The sequence below is a fragment of the Simochromis diagramma genome, unplaced genomic scaffold, assembly GCF_900408965.1.
Source record: "Simochromis diagramma unplaced genomic scaffold, fSimDia1.1 OVJJ01000816.1, whole genome shotgun sequence".
Taxonomy (NCBI): domain Eukaryota; kingdom Metazoa; phylum Chordata; class Actinopteri; order Cichliformes; family Cichlidae; genus Simochromis; species Simochromis diagramma.
This window is the reverse complement of record NW_024386908.1, coordinates 16,507,511-16,533,302: the sequence shown is the minus strand read 5'-3', so window position 1 is coordinate 16,533,302 and position 25,792 is coordinate 16,507,511. Positions and strand designations below refer to the sequence as shown.

The window sequence follows — 25,792 nt, the reverse complement described above, 5'->3', positions numbered from 1 at the left end:
CCGTGGTGGTAATCCCCGAACCAAATGGTGGACACCAGAGGTGAAGGGAGCCACCAGGCTGAAGAAGGAGTCCTATCGGGCTTGGTTAGCCTGTGGGACTCCGGAAGCAGCCGACAGGTATCGACAGGCCAAGCGGAATGCGGCTCGGGCAGTGGCTGAAGCAAAAACTCGGGTGTGGGAGGAGTTCGGAGAGGCCATGGAAAAAGACTTTCGGACTGCCTCGAAGAGATTCTGGCAAACCGTCAGGCGTCTCAGGAGGGGAAAGCGGTGCTCTACCTGCACTGTGTATAGTGCTGGCGGAGCGCTGCTGACGTCGACTGAGAAAATTGTCAGGCGGTGGAAGGAATACTTCGAGGACCTCCTTAATCCCACTGACACGTCTTCTGAGGAGGAAGCAGAGTCTGGGGATGAGGGGAATGACCCGCCAATTTCCGGGGGCGAGGTCACTGAGGCAGTTAAACAACTCCTTGGTGGCAGAGCCCCTGGTGTTGATGAGGTCCGCCCCGAGTTCCTGAAGGCTCTGGACGTTGTAGGGCTGTCCTGGTTGACACGCCTCTGCAATGTTGCGTGGAGATCAGGGGCAGTACCTGTGGACTGCCAGACTGGGGTGGTGGTCCCCATCTTTAAGAAGGGGGACCGGAGGGTGTGTTCCAACTACAGGGGGATCACACTCCTCAGCCTCCCGGGGAACGTCTATGCCAGGGTGCTGGAAAGGAGAGTTCGTCCGCTAGTCGAACCTCGGATACAGGAGGAACAATGCGGTTTTCGTCCTGGTCACGGAACACTGGACCAGCTCTTTATCCTCTCGAGGATACTTGAGGGTGCATGGGAGTTTGCCCAACCAGTCTACATGTGTTTTGTGGACTTGGAGAAGGCATTCGACCGTGTCCCTCGGGGTGTCCTGTGGGAGGTGTTGCGGGAGTATGGGGTGTCTGGCCCATTGCTACGGGCCATTCGATCCCTATACAACCGTTGCAAGAGCTTGGTTCGCATTGCCGGCAATAAGTCGGACTCGTTCCCAGTGGGTGATGGGCTCCGCCAGGGCTGCCCTTTGTCTCCGGTTCTGTTCATAATTTTTATGGACAGGATTTCTAGGCGCAGCCAAGTGGTGGAGGGCTTTCGCTTTGGTGGCCTCAGAATCTCATCTCTGATTTTTGCGGATGATGTGGTTCTGTTGGCTTCATTGGGTGAGGGCCTCCAGCTCGCACTGGAATGGTTCGCAGCCGAGTGTGAAGCAGCGGGAATGAGGATCAGCACCTCCAAATCTGAGGCCATGGTTCTCAGCCGGAAAAGGGTGGAGTGCCCACTCCGGGTCGGGGATGAGTTCCTGCCCCAAGTGGAGGAGTTCAAGTATCTCGGGGTCTTGTTCGCGAGTGATGGGAGAAGGGAGCCGGAGACCGACAGACGGATTGGGGCTGCAGCTGCAGTAATGTGGACGCTGCACCGGTCCGTCGTGGTGAAGAGGGAGCTGAGTGTAAAAGCGAAGCTCTCAATTTACCGGTCGATCTACGTCCCTACCCTCACCTATGGCCACGAGCTGTGGGTAGTGACCGAAAGAACGAGATCGCGGATACAAGCGGCAGAAATGAGCTTCCTCCGAAGGGTGGCTGGCCTCTCCCTTAGAGATAGGGTGAGAAGTTCGGCCATCCGGGAGGGGCTCAGAGTAGAGCAGCTGCTGCTCCACATCGAAAGGAGCCAGCTGAGGTGGTTCGGGCATCTGATAAGGATGCCCCCTGGGTGCCTCCTGGGTGAGGTGTTCCAGGCATGTCCCACCGGGAGGAGGCCCCGGGGCAGACCCAGGACACGCTGGAGAGATTATATCTCTCGGCTGGCCTGGGAACGCCTTGGTATTCCCCCGGATAAGCTGGAGGAGGTGGCTGGGGAGAGGGAGGTCTGGGCCTCTTTGCTTAGGCTGCTGCCCCCGCGACCCGGCCTCGGATAAAGCGGATGAAGATGGATGGATGGATCTTAGTATGAAAGAGTTTATAGCTTTTATAGTCTTTCAGGTTGTCTTTTGAATCCATAACTGGTTGGTGATTCCTCACCTGCACATGTTGCACTTTAGTTCAAATAAATAAACAGTCTCCCTCCTCTTTTAGGACATATAGACAAGTCATGGTCTGGTCACATCAGTTGGGAAGCAAACTATTCCAACAGGAGGAAAATTAGTTGAACCTGTAGCCGGATTCAAGTTATACTATTTTTTCCCCCAACTTTCCAGGAAGATCTTGCTCACTCCTTTTATTCCTCAGCATTATGTATGCCAACAGCAGTAAAATGCTTACTGCACAGCAGTACATTGCCTATATTTGAGATGCTCAGCTTGGATCTTGCATAAACTTTGTATTGGCAGTGCATTTAAAGTTCTCCACCATGCCAAAAACCTTCTTTCACTGCAGTTTACCCTCCCATCTTTCCATTTCATATCTGTCCTTAACCCCAATTCACTACTGGAGGAGAACAACATACATATGTGATCACCAACGCAAGTTGGAGACAAAAAAGTGCTGCATTTAGCTATGATCAAGTCCTGGATGGATATCTTTTTTTTCCAAGGTTCCAAGTTGTATTCATATACATTCCAAACGCATTTCAGTGAGTACTCAAATATTTTGTCACAAACATTTTTAATCTATTAAGAAAATGCTAAAGGTGTAAAAGCATACAAAGGCAAAATGAGTCACAGCCTTTTGTAACACACATTACCACTCAGACCTTTAGTTTCATTCCAACTTTGTGCCAACAATTTGTCAAAGGGCATTTCTTGTGTTAACAAGAGTGTACAAAATGCTGTAATGTTTTTTTCTCTAGGTGTGGAAGAACTTGACAAGTCTTAACCTTAATCCTGTCAAACATCTGCAGGAGTGAATTTGAAACCTGTTTCCAAGAATGTACAGAAAGCAAACCTGAATGACTAGACGCTGCTCTCTCACCATGTAATAATAATATAATGGTTTCTGAATGAGATTTTTGTATCCACATCTTTATTTTTCTCTGTTGTCTATTAGTATCAAACCTTACCAATTCAGCTGCCTGAAGTTATTCATAATCATAGTTGCACAAGGAGCTTTGGATTGGTCAGGAAAGAACTGTAAGAGATTGCAAGGCCCAAGAAAAGAATAGCAGAGTAGAGAGGAAATGGGGGTGGAGGGGAGCACTTTAAGCACGGGGAGGCACAGACAGTTGAGTCATATTTCAGGCCTGATTGGAACTGACAAAGTGTTATTGGAGGACTCAGTCCCCACAGCATTGTTTGCTTTAGAAAGTCAGGGCCAGATTTATTATGACTGAAAAACATTAGAGAGATCGGAAGTGGGGACAGCGCAGGGAGCACGGCATGTCTGTCTGCACACAGAGAAAAGGAACTTTAGAGGGCTCATATGGAGATGTATTAGGCCAGATCTGACATTTTATGCCATTCATAAAATCTTTTAAAAGTGTGCTGTTGAAATGTTAATGCAGTCAAAGGAATCACAGAATATGGCTAATATAAAGCTTTCGGTGCCCCCAGTCTGTAGTTCCACTCATGGAGATAAATAGCTGCCATTTGCCACGTGTTATGGCTATTGGAGTTGAGAGGCTGAGAAGAAAAATGCATACATCTCATGAGTATACATTCTTTGTATACCATCCAAAATCAAAACTCACTAAAAGTATGCACTTTAACTAACCATACATTGTGTAATAATTGGTTATATTATTAATTATTCCAAGCAATGGTGTCAGAGACTGGGAGCAAAACGTTTTTAGTTTCTGCCTTAATTGCCCTGTGTATTATAGTCAGTAATGGAACAAACAACCCTGGCTTTTTCAACCGTAACCATAACTGTGCTCTAAAAACCCTGCAAGTCAGCAGAGACAGATGGATTTGGGAGTTTTAAGGAGGCTGCAAATCCTCAGTTGTCAAAGCAGGTATCTTTACATTGTTAAATTATTTTAAACAGTACTGCAAAGCTAGGTAAAGTAGCACTTAGCTTATACTCTTTTTTGTTCATATGCACATTAAGTTTACTTACCTTTTGTTTCATTTTCTGAACCTCTGAAACTTTCCATCTGACTGAAATGAGTGTAACATAACCACACACCAGTGTATTAATTATCTAAATCCAAGACACTTTTGACTATATTTAGTTTCATTTTTGTTATCATTATCTTGCTATATAATATTTGTTTCTGCCAGTCAAGGCTTTTGCAGGTGCTGTACCTTGCAGACCCCTGTTTACTGTTTGTGTTGTTGTTGAAAGAAAAGATTCAACCTTCACTCCAAAACTTCTAAAAAAAACAAACAAAAAAACCCACCAGATGTGCTGCTGTATTCATATCAATCATTTGTTCCTGTCTGTCACCATATAGTATAAGTATTCTTGAAATTATAAATGTGACGAATTCTATTTACGAGAGTAGCACAAACACTCTTGCTAACTCCTGAGATCTGGAGTTCCATCAGGAAAATATATAAAGTTTCGTGTTTAAGCACTTTTTTTTTATAGAAATTTGCACTCATTTTGGTTTTCTATGACTGCTAAAACTTTCTAGCTTTGAAAAGTTTAGATCATATTAAGAGCTTCCACATGAAAGGTTTTTTTCAGCTAGTTAGCTTCAGCTAAGCTATTCCAGCCTTACTATCTCTTAAAAATTGTTGGAATTTTGCTTGTTCATTGTGAGAATTTATTCTAAATGAATTAGTTAACATCTAGAGTCTTAGCAATGCTGTAAGGTTTCTGGAAACAGAACGGTGAGAACATGCTAGGCCATCTTTAGATTGCTAGCTTAATGCTAACTTCTAATAGTCTATTAAAAAAAACACAAAGCCATTACTTGTAATTGCACAACTACAGTTGCCTGAGTATTTTGCTAGATATTCCCATCTAACAGCTAATACAGTATGAGAACTAATTAAATCTAAAGTAGATCATTTAACAGTGACATTTTTCATAACCTATCAGGAAGTCCTACGTTTTGCTTACTTTCTCTGGATATCTCTGGCTGACCTCAAATAGAGACTCATCTTGTCCCGGCATCAGGAAAACGTCATATCAGGCTCATAGCCTTTTTTCTTCTTTATTGTATTCATGCATACTGGGATGCTACACTTGAACTATCTGAGAAAAACAGATACCCTGACTACTATAGTGGAGTTGAAGGAATTCAAGGAGATTTTTTTTGGCACCTTAGTGTTAGTTTGGCTTTGAAAACCAGCAGTGCTTTTGGACCTTGGCTGAAACCCCAAATTGCAAAGTAAATGGAATCTGTTGGAAAAGTGCATGTTGCTTGCATAGCCTTTTCCTGTCTGTATATACACTGCTTAAAATTTAAAAAAGTATAAAACAATGACAACCAGAGCAGGGCGCTGTCATCCTGCGATCACACATGTTTTGATAGTTAATGGACAGCATGGAGAGCCTAAGCTCACTGTATTTGAGTAACCTCTTCCTGACCCCCGCCTCACCACTCCTCTCCTCACACACTGGGACAGCGAGCAACAACGAGGAAGAAGTGAAGGAAGAGGGAGAGGCGGCGGGGCCACAGCAGCGCTTTTGGATCCTAAATAAAAGAAGGCTCTCACTTGCCTGTGCTCTGTTTGTCTTGGCTTTAATGTGTCCACACAATGTCCATGCAACTGTCCATTTAATACTCCAATGTTAATTCGGTTAAATTACGGATGCTAAGCTCGTGAAAAATATTTTGAATCCCGTGTGGAGGAATATACAGTTTAAAATTTGTTATGGAATAAAATGTATGCATAACAGCTGAAAAAATTAATAATACTTTAATAATATTATATTTATTCCTTTGCCCTAATATTACAGGGAGGTCAGTGCGTATAAGTCTGTGGGACACAATAAAATATTTTAATGCCATGTTATACTTTATTACTTATAATTACTCATAATCATAATTACTTTTATTTTGGAATATAAATCGAAATTAATTAACAAAATACAGGAATTGGTAAGATAAATGATAAAATATGTAATTTTCTGTTCAGAATAAACACCTGATGCACGGCGAGAAATAGCTCGTTTTTTTTCTAAGCAAGCATCACGTAGTCTAACGTGTTTAAAGACTGCAGGCGGCAGATGAATTGACGACAGACTAGAGGGTTTCTTAAAGACACAAAATAGACAGAGATGATTTCATTGACACAAAAAATAGATGGAGATGCAGAGATCAGAACCGAGAACGAGTGTGGGAGGAAAAGAAGAGGAGTGGGCTAAAGGGAAAGAAAGAGAAATAGGCTGGCAGATGAAAGCTGTGGCACAGTGCAAAGCTCTTTTGCAGGAGAGAAATCCAGCGAGTCCTGAGCAGGTGGTGAGAATGCCAAGAACTGAGCTGCCTGACAGATGACAGAGAGAAAAAACGAGGAAGGCGATGAGGTGAGGTAAGGAGAAAGAGAGAAAAGGCAGTAGGGGCTCTCACATTCTGGAGATCCAAAAATAGGCCAAGACAGATGCCAGTTTAAGATTTTGGAATTCTTCATTTATAAACTCCGTTCTGAGACTTGATGGTGCAATTATAGTTGTTATAGATATTTTGTTTAACTTAAGTTATCATTCATTATATCATTATGTGACCCTTTTGTTCACACTTCCCATTTTTGGGGTGTGAGAGTTCAATCAAGGTGCCACTTCCTAATAATATAAAACCAATTTTCACACTTAAGGGATCTGGTCATATCCGTACAGCCTTTGAACCTTTCTCTCCCGTCTACCTATAAGCAACAGTAAGGGTGGGGACTGGTTTTTGGAGGAGATAAGTTCACGGTCTGATCCTGTGTGAGGTTCCCTGGCCGGGTCATTGGGTTATACCAGGGTCAGCTTGGATTTGCTGATCTGAGAGAGATTAGCATTATACAGTTACTCATGATATGAGATGCTAGCACAGCCAGGTGTTAGCTGATGAGCCAAAGCTGTTTCCTATAGGGGATTGTGGCCTGATGTAGGATACTTCCGAACACAAGTGAAAGAAGTTTGGGGGGTTAGTCTTTACTTCCAGAAGAACAGGGTGTAAGGCCCAGAGGCCAGAATCAGCCCAGCAAAGACTCCAATCCAGTCCGCTGGAGTGCATAGATTTTGATATCTCTGGTGTAGAACTATAGCAGGTCAGGTACACAACATTTGTTCAGGTTACAGAGATTAACCTGAAAGGTCTATTTAAAATGAAACAATTTCCTTTAGTACTTTCTTAAATGATTCACTTGATTAAACTCTGGCCTAGACACAGGCTTTCCTGTGGTGTCTGGCAACAAGGTGCTGGCATGCTGTGGGGCCTCTATGCATCAAACGGGCATCACAGAACAGGTTCGGTCATTTATCATTATCTTTGAGTCTTCGCTTGACAGTATTTGCGACGTAGATCATTTTGTGTGACTGAATTTAACAATTTAACAATTCAGACACTGATCTTCGTCACCACCCCAGCTTCATTTTTTTTTGGCAATTTCTGAGTTTGAAATTGGAACAAGACAAGTAAAACAAGCACACTAAGACACTCTACAAAAAGGAAATCTCAAAAGGATTATGATGAGAAGAAGAGAAAGAAATTGAATGTGTGGAGCCGACTGGTTGTTTGACCTTTGACCTGGGCATTGCTCCAAGTTGGTCCAGACGGGCAAACAGGCACTGTTGGTTCTGGCTGACACTGGCTGTGATATATGTTTTCCTGGAACCAGAGAGAAGGAAGTTGAGGCTTTTAAAATAGAGTGGATATAATTTATTTTTAATATACTGGAGCTTGGATGGTTTGCAGAGCATTTTGATTCTTTGAGTGCAGTTCGTGCCATGAACACTGCTCTTTTAAGACTATAAGTTAAGTAAATAACAGCTGCAGACTGCTGTTTTAAATCCTGCTTCTTTAAACCTCTCATCCTCAACCCTATAAGAACACTGTATGTTTAGTTTGTGTAAGGACGGAAACGGTAAGGCACAAGGCATTACTGAAGGCTCTCAGTGGTGCAGATATTGTATCTGTCACGGTTTGCCCTCTGCAGTCATCAGCACATACAGAATTGACCTTTGCGCCACACACTCATGTTACCTCCACTTTATCCTGTAAAGAAATCGGCCAAAGTGAAGGATGGAGGTTTGATACCTTTTAAAGAACTGTGGGAATGACCCAGATAAGTTTTGGGTCACCAATCTTTCCTGTGAAGTTACTACTGTGCATCTTAAGGCTTTAAAAATCTGCTGCTGTTTGTTGTTGCATCCAAATACGGTTGTTTTTTTTTTTTTAAAAAAAGAAAGGACGGATAGGCCAGTTTTGAGATTTCCGAGTCCAGTCTGGTAGTGAACTTGGAGAACAACTCAGCCTTTACTATATGACCTTTGGACTAGTGGCTTCACTTCTACTGTAGATAGATCATGACATTGTGTTGACACTGCCTATCATGCTAATCTATGTTAGTAAAACTAAATATAATTTCAGGACACAAAATCACTCTAGAATCAAATTATCAAAAGAAGGAATACCTTACCAGGAAGCCTCTAACACGAATTCCCTTTAATCCAGGATTTTATGATTTGCACATCAGAAAACACTGCAAGAAAAAGGCAAATGCAAACAATACACTTACTTGAGCCCTTACAGCAGTCATTCTGGTGGTTCTACAAAGTCCCTCTTGTTGGAACACCTGGTTGTTTAAGGGGGCTCCTCAAGGACCTTGAGGTCCACAGGCCAAGCCTGGAGATTCCTTAGCCCAAGCTCCAGGGCCACCACGTCTTTTGTCCACAGAATGGCAACACTGCTCAGATTCCTCGCTCCTATTCCCAGCTCAGTAAGAGAATACCCCAACTACATGGGGTCCAAAGAGTGGTCATGACCACAAGTGCATGTGAATGCATGCATTTATGTGTGTGTGTGTGTGTGTGTGTGTGTGTGTGTGTGTGTGTGTGTGTGTGTGCGCGCGCGTAAGTTAGTGTGTGTGTGTGTTGTGTGTTTGTTGATCTCTGTCCTTAATTGAGTAACGAGGTGGATGTCCTTGTGCTGCAGCTGACTGGAGCTCAATAGCACACCTGCATGACTGATGTTGATGTAAGAAGTGCACCGCCCTGACCCCTCACCCACATCTTTTGGCTTGTAACTGTAAACCTGGAAATACAGGAATACAGCAAGGATGTAGCAGACCTCCTAAGGTAGGCCCACTGTTTGGGTATATGAGTAAATTTGCATTGTATCTATATCAGGCTGTGCATGAGAGCATGTGTTCTAGGTATGTGGTTGGATCATCTGGATTCCTTTTACCTTGAAGCTTCAAGGTAGCGCTTGTTGATTGAAAACACAAAACTTCCTACATGGTTGAACAATAGTGTCAGAGAACCAAGTCCAAGGTTCAAACAAAGGGCCCAGGAAGCCTACAAAAGACTGTTTGGCAGCTTCAAACATGTGAAGCCAGCTGTGAACGACATTAGGCTGTGACGCCAAAACCCCTGAGAGTTATAGTGTACAGTATGTTTGAGACGAGAACTCGGAGACAAACTCCACGCCTGGCCCAGCTGTCCCTTTAAGAGCTGGGTTATTACTGGCTTTATTGTTATTACTGCCTGTTTTTTAAAGGGGGAAGCCGAGCTGGGGGAGTAATCCGCCCGTCAGCACTCACATTAATGGCCTAATTGGTCTCTTCTCTCACAGTCAAAATGCAGACCTCAGCCTTACGGAAATGCTAAGCCCTCAGAGCCCCTCGTGCTTAAATACCCAAGAAATGCATGATGTTTCTGCAAAGTGGGGCTGTCACTAACTTTCTTTCTCTCATTCACATTGTTGCCATTCTCTGATTTTTCTCATCTCTTTTCTGTTTCTTTCCATCATGTTATGTGTGATTTGTGACACCAACTCAGAGGGAACTTCAGCGGGTTTAACCTCAAGGTTTAAAATGAGCAATGCGTTGTCAAGCGGAAGGCTAATATTTCTACATGTGAGAAGTAGCATAAATGTATATTTTTTAAAATGGCACTCTGGGGTGAGAACTTTTAATAGAAGGATTTTTTTTTCTTTTCAAATACAGTTTACTTAATTTGTCGTCAAGGGTTGTTGCTAGGCTCCTAAGCTGTTATATACTTGGTAAGTTGACATGCTCTTACTCTGCACGACCTGCAGTATCATACCATGCATACAAATGATGTAACAATAAATTTGATGCGTAAATCTCATCCCTTTCTTGTCTCGCTGACATCCATTGGTACAATACCACCACAGACCTGTAAATGTGACTGTAACATGTGCAGTTTACTGATTACTACTTCATATGATTTAATAGGCATCAAAGTTCAGGTCATTCACTTCACTATCACTGCTGCATCCTTAAACACCCAAATAAAGCTTCACTCCTGGCCTGCTGGCTGTTGGGGGGGGGGGGGGGATTCAAGTGGAGCAGTTTGAGGTGTTAATGCCTTGCTTGAGGGCACAATAGCAGGCGGTTTTTCATGGGGGAGTCCCTGGATGACATCAGAATCCACCACTTCAAATCTGCAATTTAGTGCCCCCTTGTCAATTCTCAGTATAATTCCCAAACTTGCCTCAAGCGTCCTTGTATGTCCTTGCAGGAGACTTTCCCCTTGATGGATGATGTAACACAAATTAGAGTTGATGCAGGTCCCTTGCAGAACGTATCACAATTTTTCTCTCCGTCCACCTTTCCCCTCCACGTTTAGACACCAACTAAAACACCACTTTCAGTCTGTTAGCTCTGACTATTAGTTTTATAAATGATCCTCCCAACATTTGTTCCAAACACAATCATAGTTTCTGGAAACACTTGAGATGTGGCATCATGCTCCGACTTCATCCCTCATAATCTAATTGTTTAGATGATGTGAAACATTTTAAAAGTTCCAAGTATCACTCCGGGAAGCTTTCCCCACGAGTCGTGAGCAGGAGAGGTCAGCCACAGTGTGAACGCAGCTATCTGCAGACTGGGGTTAGGCGGCTAAATGAAGAGATTAGTAGAAAGTGAACTGCCACAGGTGGATGCAGTTATTCTATCATTTCCTAAACTTAATTAAATCAGTGACAGAATGAGACCGACTGCGAAAACAAGGAGCCATCGACACCTATGGAGCTAACCATCGGCATAACTGACTTTTCAGTGGTTTAATTTTCAATTTAGTTCCTTCTCCTGCTTCCCTTTAACCAGCTGAAAAAGTAGAACACACACACACACACACACACACACACACTGGTGCTTCCTTACCAGATCTGCCACGATGGAAGGTTAGGGGTTCAAGGTTGGAGGTTGGGGAGGTGAGGGACCAAAGCTCACTTAGCTGCTTAGCAGGTTTGTGTGTATGGTTGGGCGGGGGTTTGAGGAGAGCTCATGTGTTAGTGTAACTGAAGCTGTCATCCAGCCCCAGGGTCACCTCCCCAAAGCATGCCGGCTGTCTCTTTTAATAGACTAAACACATATGTCTCTCTATAGCAACATATGATGAAGAAGCGGAGGAGTGAGGGGGAGTCTAGGAGGGAAGAGCGAGGATTGATTCATAATTGGCTTGTCACAATTTTCTAATGGTTAATGGAAATTGACACTAACATGAGATGTTGCCATTTGGCAGCATGTCACACCGTTCTTTGCCTGGAGTAGTCTGCAACCACTTACATGCAGCCACAATCATGTGCTTGTGAATTCATCTGAAATGTCAATCAGTTAATGACTGAAACCAAGAAAACCAACTCACCCTTTTTGGTTAACACTTTCTGTGACTAGCACTATACATATTTATAGCATGCATAATGAGACAACCAAGGGAAAAGATTAATCTCCCTCTTAATGATGGTGGCTGATGCAATGGCGCCATGTTTGTTGCGGTTCTAAAATGTAGTTACATATAAACATATATATACATATATAACGTCAGAAGCATTGTTTCACTTGATCATGTTCCAATTCAAATGTAGATTTATAAATATATATATATCTAAATATCATGTGTCAGAGCGATCTTTATTAATGAAATCTATTTCAACTGTACTTTCACTTTAAATGATTATTAACTTGTCAGCCTAATCCAGCAGTAAAAATCTGTAACATTAATAGAAGCGTTAGAGTCTAGAGGGCAGCATCCTAAAAGATGAAAAGTGTTGCACTCTTAGCTTAAAAGTATTTATCCTGCTCAGTTGCATGCTTGATCAGATCTTAGCCGCACCACTCTACTTATGTTCTGAGAAAACGGTAAGATTAGCATAAATATCTACTTAAAGCCTATGAATAAGGCTTTATGTAGAAAGATGATGTGCTTTCCTTTCACCCTCAGAAATGTTTTGTGAATTTTACCACTAAGCCTATCCTTGTTTTCATCTGTGTTATTGCTATTATGTCACTCTAATGCTTACGCAGGAGTCAAACATGAGAAAGAATGAAAGGAGGGAGATTGACATCAGTGTAACAGGTTTGAGGTAGTGAGTAAAAAGCATCTATGCACAACAGTTGAGTAGTAGTTCAGTTTTTTTTTTTTGACACACAGATACAAAAACTATCAAAGAAATCTAAAAAAGGCATAGGTGAGACTGGGATTTAAATGTGTCTAACACTCAAAAGAACTTGTGATATGCAAACTAATGACTTTATTTTCAATATTAGTAAACAAGATTTTCTCATGATGCATTATGTATTTAATGGACATTAATGGCTCTTTAAAATTCAGAAATGACTCAAATGTACCTACAAAACTAATCAGCTATTTCAAGCTTATTTTTTTTTAGTTACATCTTAGCATTTCTGTCAGACTCCATTATCTGTGTAGTTACCCGCATTCTGCCATTTAAAGCCAATTTTTCTTAAAATATTTTTTGCAGTGAAATGAAAAACTTAGTCAAAAGCATATCAAGGTGGCAGGAGAAAATGTCACTTTGTTCAAAACAGTCTTAGTCAGGTCCTTCAGACAAATGTCATTGCTGATTGGTTAAAAGCATTGCGTGGTTTAGTTTTATCTAGCTGTATAGCTATGATGGTCATCTCCGGTTCATGCCTGCTAAAAGATAACCAGTGTGACGATCTTCAAAACATCACTGCACCACATGTAACTTTCCCTATGCATTCTTTGTGCTTATCAAAACGTATCTTTTTACACAAAATAGTTTGTCTAACCAACATCATAGCTCAACACCTCCATGCTTTATGACTCATTTTGGTGAGTTTAAGCATTGATAATAATAATTAATAATCTTCAAACTGGCTCAGGATGCAGATATAAGAAAACAGGTTAAGTGCAGTGTTACCGTTCAACGGGACTAACTGACGAATAATGAAGTAAAGGTGCAGAACAGGTGCTGCTGATTTTTTTTTTTTTCACCAGCAGTATGCCGCAGTACACCAGCAGTACCACCAGTAAGGGTTCAGAAGCGATTCAGAGGAGCCTCCACCCCATCCCCACCCCACACATCCCCCTGTCAAACAGGCAATAGTCTCTTCAGAGAGCTGCTGGCTGGCTGTGCTGTTGAACTTGGCCTTGCCATCACTCCAAGGTAACCCAACACCCAGCACAGAGGGGCCTGATAGACCCATGGACGAGGAGGGGGTTGGGAGGGCAGAGGCCCTCTGGGACACAGAGTGCATTTCAAACCCATCAGTGTCAGTTAGTTCACTAAGTGGTGACATAATCACCATCGCCATGGCTGCTCCTCTGGGAGAGCTAGGCAAGGAGGGAGAGGTGGTGGGAGCTCCAGGCCTCCTCCTCCTCCTCTTCTGGTGGTTGTGCTTGTGAGAGTTTGTGGGTGGTTTCAATGAACTCTGCTTCTGTACTTTTGTCATAGTTTTATGGTATTATTGTAAGTACTATATAAAATGCAACACTCACACCAATATAAAATAGAGGAGGACATCTAAAAAGCCACACCGTGTATTCAAGGAGCTTCATCAATGTTTTAGCATTATTCAGGTTATCAAATGAATACATTCAGATCATACAACTTTAACTTTAAAAAAATGTATCTCAATATAAATCAGCTTTTAAATTTAAAAATTCTGCAGCAAAAGGTCATCGGAGTGATATAATAATAAATGACATGCAAATCTATGCAAAAAATGTAAAGAGATTGATAGACTCAGAGCCCTACGAACTCTTCAGAACATACAGCTCCTGGTACCCTCTAAGGATAAACACAGTAAGAACTACGTAACTTTAAGGATCTTTTTTATCTTTTTGCATTCACACTGCGAACAGAAACTCTAGCCTGATGTATCAAGCGACTGCCATTTTTACGTGTTGGTCGCCTAAGCAGTGCTTTTTAGACCATCGTCTAAATGTTGCAGTTGTGTACTGTCACCAGGGGGAGGAACAACTGCTCTATGAGGCTACTGTTGCTTGCTTCGTGTTGGTCCTTTGGTTTAGCCCATGCAAAGGAGAGCAGCGAAAGCCTAATTTACAAAGACTTAACTAAGGCTTCCTTTGTAGTGAAGCGAAACTGAGTGTTAAAAACAGCAGCCATTGTTTATGCTTCACATGCATGTTTTTTGATCTTTGATTATTTCTTCGTGCTTCTTCCTCTCTGTGGTGAACTCTGCTATAACTCTCTTCCTGTTCTAGTCCACTTTTTAACTAGTCAGCATGCTACCTAGCGTCATTACTGCCGGGCTTTGCGCTGCTGGGCATTTTTTATTTTATTTTGGATGAGTATGTTTATGTAGAATTCATGCCCAGAATCGTTCTCTCTACATAGCCAAATATCTGTGCAAACCTGTCTGTGTAGCTTCTCTGTCATCCAGGTCATGGTAGTCTTAAGAACCTAAAAAGAAAGCGACCAGACTTCTTTAAGATCTGTTTTTTGTTGTTGTTGTTTTTAAATATTTTTTGAAGATCTCTTATCCAAGAGGCTTCTTCAGTTCTGAAAAGGTTTAGAACTGAAGATGCCTCGTGGATGAGAGGTGAAACATCATTAAAAAAAAAAAAAAGACTCGAAGACGTACGGTATCTTTCTTTTCACACTCTTACCCTTAAGATCTGTGCCGATACAAACAATGACTTCTCCTTTAGCCAGCTGACAGAATAGCAACTACATCAACATGATGGAGGACTTCTATATTGGAGCTATGTGCTAACTGTGTGTGATCAAGGGAGACAGGGGGTTGAAAGCACCAACGTTATAGTTTTATCAGTCATTATGTTATGATTGACTATTTTGTTTTGAAGTCTATAAGCCAAAGAACTTTTAGCCTCCAGAAGCCTTATCTTTCTCCTCTAAGGTTATGAAAGTATAGACTTCACGGTCTCTGCAGTTCTCTAGGTTTTCTTCATTTTTTGAAATTATATGGTGTTTACACAGCTAATGCCATAGTTCTGCTATTGAATTTTTTTTTTAAACCCCCCCAAATATGTCATTTGCTGGTGCTGCTCTGCTCAAAGGTTTGCCTGGAGAGTACCTACACTCTGAAGCAGGTTCTAAAAAAAACCCCAGTCAGGGTTCTAAGAGCTTCAATTGTCATTAGTTTCTGCAAAGCAGTCACAAAAAAGAGGGGGAATTTCTTCAAAAAGTAATTAGATATGAAATAATTCTTGTGGTCTGAAGACACCTGTAGGCATGTGAAGCAGAAGAGTCACATGCTAAAATTTGGGAAAAATTGTTGTATGCTTTAACTTTTTTAAAAAACTAAAACAGAACTTGCAACTACAGGGGACTGAATATACTGGAGCACAATTAGCAGCCCTATTTTAATAAAGTAAAGTAATAACATGTGGATGTTACATAAGATGCATAAGATGTATGGTGCCTCAACATTCATTTTCATGTATAAGTATTTTCAATAATGTACCATACTGCAACACTTCCTGTTTTTTTTTTTTTCTTTTAAACATAAATTTTCCTACCTTTTAAGCCTACAAGGGTTGGTTTCCATTCATTAAACATTAAACCAACTTTCAGTGATCTGAAACTTGCTTCAGTTGTGTTTTGACTGAACATCCTGGAAAATAGAAGAAAACAGTTTAAATTGGCTTTTTTAAAATAAAGATTTGTTAGCATTAATGTTAAGTAACATATATGTCACTATAGGTAATGGACCACAACATCGCACCCAGGTTTAAACAGCACTTTCACACGCAAAGACACTTCAGTTAGCGTTAGAGCAAGTCACTCACGCATGGCAATAGAGGTAAGTAAATAAGAATTGCTAAAAACAATCTGCAGTAAATCCCATTTGATATTTTATTGTTCTACAACTTTGCATCAATGCTCTCTGGAGGAATTGACATTTTTGCATTTAATTTATTAGATCTTATGTTGAAAGTTCTAGTTAAATATAATCTGGTAATGTCTGCCTAAACAACACTTGCCAATATTCACATTTACCGCATTTTAAATATTTTACAACTTTAAGAACTTCAACTTTTCATGTTGAGTTAATGACTGTACCGTTGACAACATAAAATACTCCTAATGAAGTCGCTCTTGAGCAACGATATGTGGCAGTGAGTTCGCCACTGTTTTGCTTCCTGTTTCAACCACATGAATAGTGAGGAAACTATCAGGGCTGTCACAGGAAGACAACAAGTATGATCCAAATGACTGGCAATACTTTTCACAGAGAAGTTGAAAGCAATGCTGTTTTTCACATCTCACCTACATGTTTCCATTTCAAAATCTGAAAAATAAGGGGCTTGTACGGCACTCTGCACCTCCGTCCTTCCTACTGCCACTGTTAAAAGGTTGCAGGTCACCTTACCTTGCAGTACTGTGTAGTTCTCTTCCATGAATTTTTCAAAAAGACAGTAATGACTCAAATGATTTCTCTTGCACACTCAGATCTAGAAATACAGAGGAAATGCACAATTTGCTGCACACAGAGTCGAGCTCTCCTTCCCAAGAGATAGATGTGGCTTAATTGGATCATTTTAGGTGAACATTTCTATTTACCTTGGCTACGTTAGCAAGCACATAATTACTTTATTATAAAATGTCTTAATGTAGTTGTTGATGTTAATATTCACGTGAGTTCACTAAGCTAACCATGACCGAAAACCTAACTTCTTGTTAATTCATGTTGTAAATCAGTGTTTCATAGTGTTTTTAATACAACTTTACATCCACAATGAAGTTAATATTTAATTATTTCATAATTCAATAAATAACATTCTCATCCATGCTGCCTATCAAGCTAATACCAAATATTACAGCAAATAGCTTCTCTATTTCAGAGAGGGTATTACTCATTAGGCTGAAAGTTTGACTATAAAATTAAAATTCAGTTCGCTGATCATTTTCATGTCATTTTCCTTTGGTTTCTTTTGAATTACATATTTAATTCTCAGTGACCAGAATAGATGGGATAGGAAAGACAAACATGGAGAAGAGAGGAGGGATAGTGGATATGCTGGGAAAAGGATGCTAAATATGGAGCTGCCAAGCAGGAGGGAAAGAGGAAGACCTCAGAGGAGGTTCCTGGATGTAGTGAAGTGGACATCCAGAGGGTTGGTGTGACAGAGAAGAATGCTAGAGACAGGATAAGATGGAGGTAGATAATCTGCTATGCTATGGTGACCCCTAAAGGGACCGGTCGAAAGAAGAAAAAGAAGAATTTACATCCCAAATAATGAAGTTGGTTCGAGTTGAATCAGCTTAAAAGAATTCACAGTGTAACATGTGCAGGTGTGCCATGGCAGGAGTCTAATGGTTCCAGAGATAGAGATCGCATGAGTGCATTCAAAGTTGAGCATAAAAGACAAAGTGCAACAGTCAAGAATCAATCAACCTGATTTGAGGGCTCAGCTCTCCTAGCTAAAGCAACCCAGAGACCAAAGTTCATTTGCCAGGAGCTGTGCTGCCAACTGCCAAAACATATTACCAAACTCCAAAGCACTGGGCAGAACAATCTAAGTAGATATAAGCCAAGCTTAGGTAGACTGGAAGAAAGCCATTAAGGAACAGGGGCAGCCCAAATTCCATCAAAAATGTGCCACAAGGTTTGTCCATGGTGCAAAAACGTATTTACAACTGGCCGTGTTGGTGAGTGAAGAACTGTAGCAGCACCAATTTTCACTTTTTGTTAGTCTAAGTGCAGTTGGTTCTCTACTCAGTCTCAATAGTTTGAACTCTTTCTTCCTTGAACACCTATTCAGGGTAACCTTTTTTCTCTTTTCCCAACCGAGCGATTGGCCTCCTTTGATAATAAAATGAATAGGTGTGCATCATTCTAACCCAGAACCCATTCTAATGCTCAACCAACCACATCTTTATTGATATATAACGTGGTGTCAAAATCATTAAGGTTACAGGGAAAATCATCAAATGTTATTGTTATGAAAGAGTTAAAGACCTAAATTGTGTCTAGAATGTGAAACAATAACCAAGGTTTGCACTGAATGGCTGATCAAATTGTGATCAAAAGTCCTTAAATTGTGGAATTATTAAAAAGTATTGTGCAAAAACTGTTCAAACTGAGTCAAACTGGAGAAATAAACACAGAGGAATAACTATTTCTTGAATAGTATTGATTCAATATTTCCAAAGTATCTTCTTTTACAGTAAATTGGTAAGGTATACAGTTTAATTGCCTTCTAAGTGTGCAAGTACAAGTGGTTAGCATTAAAGGGCACGTATTACCACCCATGTGTATTTCTTTTCTAATAATTGCATGCAGATTTGTGTGACTCATACCACTTTGAAACACGTTTTCATAATGCTATACCATGAAATAGTGAGTAAAAGATTCTCACCTATAGGCAGCCATTCATACAAAGATGTGCATGGGATGTTCTGTTCTGTGCCTCATCTTCACTGCCGCTGGGGTACATAGAAAAAAAAATTTTTTTTTCTTTCTTTCATTCTGTTTTTTTCCTCATATTTTATCTGTTTGTGGCTTCTATCTGTCAACACCCTAACCTAAAGAGAGGTGAGTCTAATCTCGGAGAAGATGGTTATCAAACTGCAGAGCTGTGAGACTTCACTTTGTCATTGTACCAAATACAGCTGCCAGTGTCAGCAGCGTTACCTGCATTCCCACACATAGTGATCTTTACTTGATTTTTCCACTGCTCAGTCATTTCCAAATGACTGGGATGAAATGCGAGCAAGTGTTTGGATGACGTGATCCTCAATAATGCCTCCTCACTCCATCGGCGCTGGCCATCTAACGATGGACAAGACAAAGAAGCTTATCAACCAGAGCAGATAACACGGCAGCCAATTAAGATATGCTCTCTCTATCACACAATATGCATTCACTATCGGTATCAAAGGGTCAGGAAAAGTGAGTGAAATGAATGAGATCGGTAAACGAAGAAGCCCCTTAACCCGAAGGAAAAGAGTATTTTGAAATGTGTTACGGTGAGATATAAACTGGGAAAAGCAATGTGGGAATTTGTTTTGTAGACAACATACATTTGTAAAGAAGGAATCGGTACACCAGTACCAGTGTGGTGGGCACTAGATGGCACTAATGAATGGTAATCATAATGATGTGTCTTTAATAATAATAATAATTAATTACTTGTAATAAGTCAGTGCCTAGATACTTTAAAGCAGTATATACTATTTGAAGACAATTTCGGTATTGTAGAGCTAATTCAGATGGTCTTCTAGATATGATTAAAAATATAAATTATGATTTCTATATATAGACATATATGCAAAGATGAATTATACTGAAACTTAAGTCATGAAATATATATAAAAAAACAAAAGTTCAACTCCTAAAGTATAATTAATATATTTATTAGTGTTTTTTTAATTATTACAGTATTTGATCAATGTTGCATTGTATTTCTACACATATTCTATATTTCCGTGTTGTATTTTGTGCACTGTATGCAGCAGTGCAGAATGTCTAATGTAAATTACACCTTCTCTGATTTATTGTACATAGTTGGAATTAGTGACCTTTTAAGAACCTTTTGACCTTTTAATGTCATGTTGTTATCTTCGCCCTCTCAAATATATTTTTGGAGTTGGACTCATGCTCTTAGTCAGAACTGGGACTATTTGCAAATGTAATTATACATTAGCCTTACATGCAGTAATTCCTGGAAGAAAATCTTAACCTTCTCGGATACAGATTTGAAATAGTGAGGTGTTTTGCCCTTCGTGCTTTCAAGTGTGGGCATTGTGTTTTCTTCAAATTAACATTAAGTTTTTGAAAACGGTATTCTGATTCATGACAAGATAATGATATCATGTCCTTTACATGTCATAAATAATAAATCTTTTTTAAAGGGTTAAAATGTCAAAAGCTATTTAAAAATATAAGGCTTTTAATCATATATTGACTGACAGGTTTATGAGGGAAAAAACTCTTCACTGTTCACACAGTTGTTTACATTTCTTTGCTCTGTACAATAATTTAATATTCTGAAATAGAATAGGTTTTAAATGGTCAATCACTTTTAATATAAAGTGAGCCATTTAATAGAATAGGCCATGCAAAGTTTTCAGTATGGATACAAGAATATAACAGCTGTGTGTGCGTGTATCTGTATTGTTACATACGTATATGTGTACACATATATTTATATAACACACATTATTTAGCATATTTAGTATTTTGATGAAAAAACTGTCACAAAATGAGTGAACAAGTGCTCAGAGCTAAGAGTTCCAGCTCCGTGCAGTCCGGTCTGTGATCACACCTTTAGCTCGCTTTGGCAGATACGGCCTGAGACGTGTCAACTTAGTGCAGATGTCAAACCTCGGGTGCTTATGAGAAGGCCAGGGAGCAGAGCGATAATAGCGGCCTGCGATGTGGCGTTAGCTATCGTACAAACGGGGGTCGTCGGTCTCGACCCCTCTTGTTCCAAGGCAGTCGCGTAATCGTCCATCTGGGCTCCATGTACTGCCTTCCTCCCGTTTGTCGTTGGGCCTTATCGTTGGCAGAGGCTTAATCTGCTCTGGCGATAAGATGTGTGTTACTGAATACACACGCATGCACGCACACATTTGTACACACTGCTCATGCTCCTGCTGTCGCCCAGCGATGCAGTGATATGTGTGAAGTTGCGTCATTTACTGTTGCAGATTATTTTTTGGCATTTTGAAATGCGGGAAACTCCCTTATTTCCATGTCATTAATTATCTGAATCCGGTGTGATGAGTCATGCACAAAAATATAAAACAACCAAAAAAGCAAATATTTTTCTGCAGATACTTGACTATGAGGAAAAAACCAAAATGACCAAAGTAACCACGGTAACAGCAAATGGGGACATTTATCCTGTCAAACTGCGTTCGTACTTGGACTATTTCCCGCTCAGTTGATGTTATCTTCCCACTTTCACACACTTTCTCTCATTAACAGCTAAAGAATAGAACAGAAAATAAAGAGCAAAAACATCTGATTTCAAAGATTAGATAAAGCAAGTCTAAAAAAAAGAAAAAAAAGAGGTTTATCTCTAAGTGTTCACATCCTTGAGTTTCTCTGAAGGCTGCCATATAAGGTCAGTCTCTCTGAGGCGCTTCATGTGGTTAAGGTACGCTGAGTGAAGCAGGGAGAGGTGACGAGGAGAAGAAACGTAGAGAGGAAGACAGAGCACCTTGACGCGACCCCAGACTCTCCTCTGCGGTGTTTGAGCCCATTGCAGGCTGCAGCTCTGAGCTGAGGCGCAGAAGCGCTCGGCAGTGCTGACAGTTTCACTGCAACAGCAGTTCAAACAGGTGGTGAACAATAACAATTAACAGCTGACGCTTGACATGAAAGCATTTACTCTTCAAAAAAAGACTGGAATGAAAATTTGCACAACTATAATTGATTAACAAAAAGTGTCCCCCCCCCCCCCAAAATTAGCAACACCCCAATTCTGTTTTGTTTGTTTTTTTTTATCTGAAACTAATCTGGTTTTTGCTGATTACAATTCAACAAAATCTTTCTGATTTATTAGGGCTGGTTACATTTGATCTTTTACTTAACATGCAAACTTATCCCAGCAGGTTCATTTTTAAATATAACCTTTATGTTTAGGGGAAGTTATCATTTTAAGATAAACTCCAAACCTCGGCATTCATCCCGTAATAATCTACGCATTAAAAAACAATTATGGAGTGTATCAATTTTGCAGTGTATCGCTGCACTATTTGTGTAACCTGCTAAGTTTGTTTATAACATTGGACAGATTATAAAGAAAGTGTGACGTGTTCACACCTTCCCATAGCTAGTTATGAATGTGGTTGGCAGCAGTTTTGCAGCCACTTCCTATTTAATATGCTTGTCTTGGTCAAAAACCACCCAGAAGAAAATCTGGCAAAAGTTAGACACCATGCCAAAGTTGGTTTGCACATCTTTAATACAAACTCTAGATGAAGTGGTAACATTTTAACATTTTGCATTGCACACTTCTTGAACATCTAAAATTACATTAATAAGAATAAGGTGTTACTAACCTAAATGCTAACATGTAAGCCATATAACAAACGGATTTGCTGAATAACTTTTCCCAAAAAGGGTCACAAATAGCATAAAGAGGTCAGTTAATCCTTTAAATGGTACAACTTCCTGTCAGATATCACATATCTGCTGCTGTTTATATACGTTTGTATTTACTAGGCTTCATACCCTACATTTTAAGTCATCTTTAAGTCATTAGCAACTTCAGCACCTTGAAGTTGAAGCTGTGTAATGACGTAATACGTGCGTGATGTGGGTGCTTGCACATATGTTGCCATACTGATAATTGTATTTTTATATATTATTTTTAAATTTAGTAACTCCTATGTTATGTTTGGATTTCCATTTTGGGAATTTAATTCAAAAAATAAAAGAATACATCAAACGGGGAAAAAATCCATCTTTTTGTCACAATTACTAAGAAAAAGGTCTTCTAATCATTTAATTTCTTTCTTTCTTTTCAGTAGCGTGTCGTCTGTTTTAAAAACTGTGTCTTTAAGCAATTTCGAGAAGTCAAGTGACATACATGTCCACCACCACGAATTGCAATTTTACAGAGCCCAGTATCTTCACAGGGTTAATAATAATAATAGCAGATACATGACCTGACATTTTAAATCAGCTCAGGCAGACAACTCCAGGCATATTTTATTTTTCTGCCTGCAGCCCTGTCATGTCAACATCTATTCCAAAGCAACATGTTTACTCTATAAGATACAGGCTGATAGAAGGTACAGAATTTTCTCCCTATTCAAAGAAACGCACGGAAAATAGAGCATTGTGGAAAAACTGTGTGCGAGTTTGCAGGAGATTTGATGGTGGCGGCAGTGGAGGGATAGCCCGGTAACCTGAGAGAGCCTCACCGTCAGTGCTGGACCGTCGCCCATCTCTTTATCACCACCGCAGAAAAATACACAAAACGTGTTTACGACGCCCTGATAAAATCCAGCACTCTGCAGCCATGCACGTCTACGCTCAATATTAATAGATATTGTAAAGGGCACAGAGCAAAATGAAGATGCTGTAGTGCTGTTATTTAACTGTATTTTCACCATTAAGTCAAAGACAGTTGGATTCCCAGTATATAAAGTGATGGAGAAATACAGTTTCAGCTAATGATTTTGATGATTCTTTAACGGGATTATTTTTATTTCCATAGGCTGTGTGCAGTTTTTCTAATAGCCAGCCTCTCTGTTTTCATACATATTTGCTTATCAGATGCAGTGTGAATATCGATTTCCCGGATATGGGGTGATAAGGTCTTTACAAGGCCTGTCCCTCTATGAGCGCTGGTGAATATTTTATCCACCGTGGATTATAATGAGTGATTAAGCTCAGTGAGAGCCATATCACTAGAGCCATCCCTTTTAATAATTCACTAGAAAAACTGTATTGATAAACACGCCTAATGCGATTCAGCGAGAATTTATAAGCCGCTCGCTGGACGTTAACATAGAAATTGTGATTTAATGCAACGACAACAAAAAAAAAAGCCCTAAGCCGCTGACACAGCCTGGTGCTGTGCCTTCTCTCAAAGTTCCCCAGTGAACAGTTTGAATTGATTACAGTGCTTCGAGATGCTGTGTGTGTGTGTGTTGAAGGAACAGACTTGAAGGAGCCTGAGAGGGAGCCATGTAATGGTGCCTGATGACAAGGCAAGTGATCTGGGCTAGTTGGAGGCGAGCTGCTTGGCTGTAACCTAAAACACACCAAGAAAAAAAAGCAGAACATACACACACATACATACACACACTGAAAGACACACATTCATAGAAATACTATCTCCTTCTCACTTTCTACAGTACCTGACAATATGCATGTCTACCTCCTGTGACTAAGCATACGAGTGAGGAGGCGGCCATGAGGCACTTTGTTTTCTATGAATTCTCCAATGGTTTAAAAATCACTGGAACTAGTCACACTTCGCATCACAGTTTCATACCCAGAATGTGATTTGCAGTTATGTGCCTGGTATTGTTTTTACATAATTTTCCTGTGTAACAAACGTGTATTTTTAAAGAAAATATATATATACATGTAGTTTCAGTCGACAGAGTGAAAAAGAAAAACAAAGTTCAAGAAACATTTCCAATGGAGGGAGTTTTCTGGGTTTTCTAAAAATAAAATTCTACAAATGAATTCAGATTTTCATACCTTAACAGGCACAAAGTGAAACACGTACTACACCTTGTTCTAAATCGAGGGAACTTGTGTAGCTCGCGTTTCTCGTATTTATTTCTACTTGGAGAAAATGGCTGTAGAAATATGATGGAGGGCAGCACAATGCCACCACAAGGTCTTCTAAGACAAGTGTGATTACTGTTGATCTTTTGCCCTTTAACGCTGGCTTTTTTTTTTATGACACACTTTCAGCAGTACAACGCTGGCTGTAAAAGCAAGGACAAAATAATAGAGAGATCAAGACCTTATCACGCAAGTTAAGATAAAAAAAAAAATAATTCCCCCATATATCCATCCATCTCTCTCGCTTCCCTTCTCTCTCTCTCTAGATTTCTATATATATAAATATAATTTTTTTTTTCCCTGGACCTTTTTATTATTCAGGACAGGCAGTGTACAGTGCATGGTTGTGAAAACGGGAATAATCTCATGCAGCAGATTAAGTGGATTAATTAGGGTTTTATTCATCAGGGTGAATTGGTACCTAAAGAGCTTCCCCCTGCAATGACAAGGATTTTTCACCCTTAATTATCTCGGGCTGTGGAATGCAGTCCTGCATGTGCGGCGCATCGAATAAAGAGGAGGCATATCACCCTGCAGGCTGACTGTGGAAATGTGAATCTTTACACCCTCTGAGACTCGACTTTGCTGCCATTTATTTATTTCAACTGCAGCTCTTTTAAAAAATCTTTTTCCTGTTGTGAGTTGTGCAGAATTCAGGCTGCCCCTGCGTGAGGTCACATTAGACCGCAAATACTATCTCACGATCAAGCCCCTCATCAGGCCCATCACTTATCTTCTGATCATTTTCCACTTAGAGAGGCTTCTCACACAGTCTCACCCTGTCAATCAGAAATTCTAAAAAGAAAAAACCACTTACCGTACTGTATATGCAACCACATGTGCAAGCTGTTGGCATGAGAAAAGACAAAAATGAGTCTTAAGTAAAAAGTATTTCCATTTGCAGCACTAATAATGATAGTGAGATAGGTAGGATTGAGTGTAAAATTTTTGTCTTAAAATTTATTGAAATAAACATAATAATACTTGTATTTGATCTAATTTAGCTATTTTGGTAGTTTTCTTTGGTTTTCTTATTCATGTTTCTTTTTTCACCACAGCAAAAAAAAAAGAAAGAAAGTAATTCGGGAGAAAAATGTGAAATGCAAAAGTTTCCCCTCTTTTTAAATTAACTGAATGATGAAATCAAACTTTGCAAATGTAATATAATTATAATACATATAATATATATTTTTAAGCATTTTAAAAGTGCAAAAATCTGTTTGTTTTTTTAAAAAGCACGCTCATTCCGAAACG

General features: G+C 40.1%; 1 long non-coding RNA gene across 1 annotated transcript in view; it reads right to left on the bottom strand.

The window, feature by feature from the left end:
• Nucleotides 1–2,790: 2,790 nt before the first annotated feature.
• The window catches only part of LOC120736118, a 28,478-nt gene continuing 5,476 nt past the window's right edge, over nucleotides 2,791–25,792 (bottom strand). The window contains exon 2 of the long non-coding RNA XR_005696415.1: nucleotides 2,791–25,384. This is a non-coding gene — a long non-coding RNA (uncharacterized LOC120736118). The remainder of the gene's footprint in view (nucleotides 25,385–25,792) is intronic.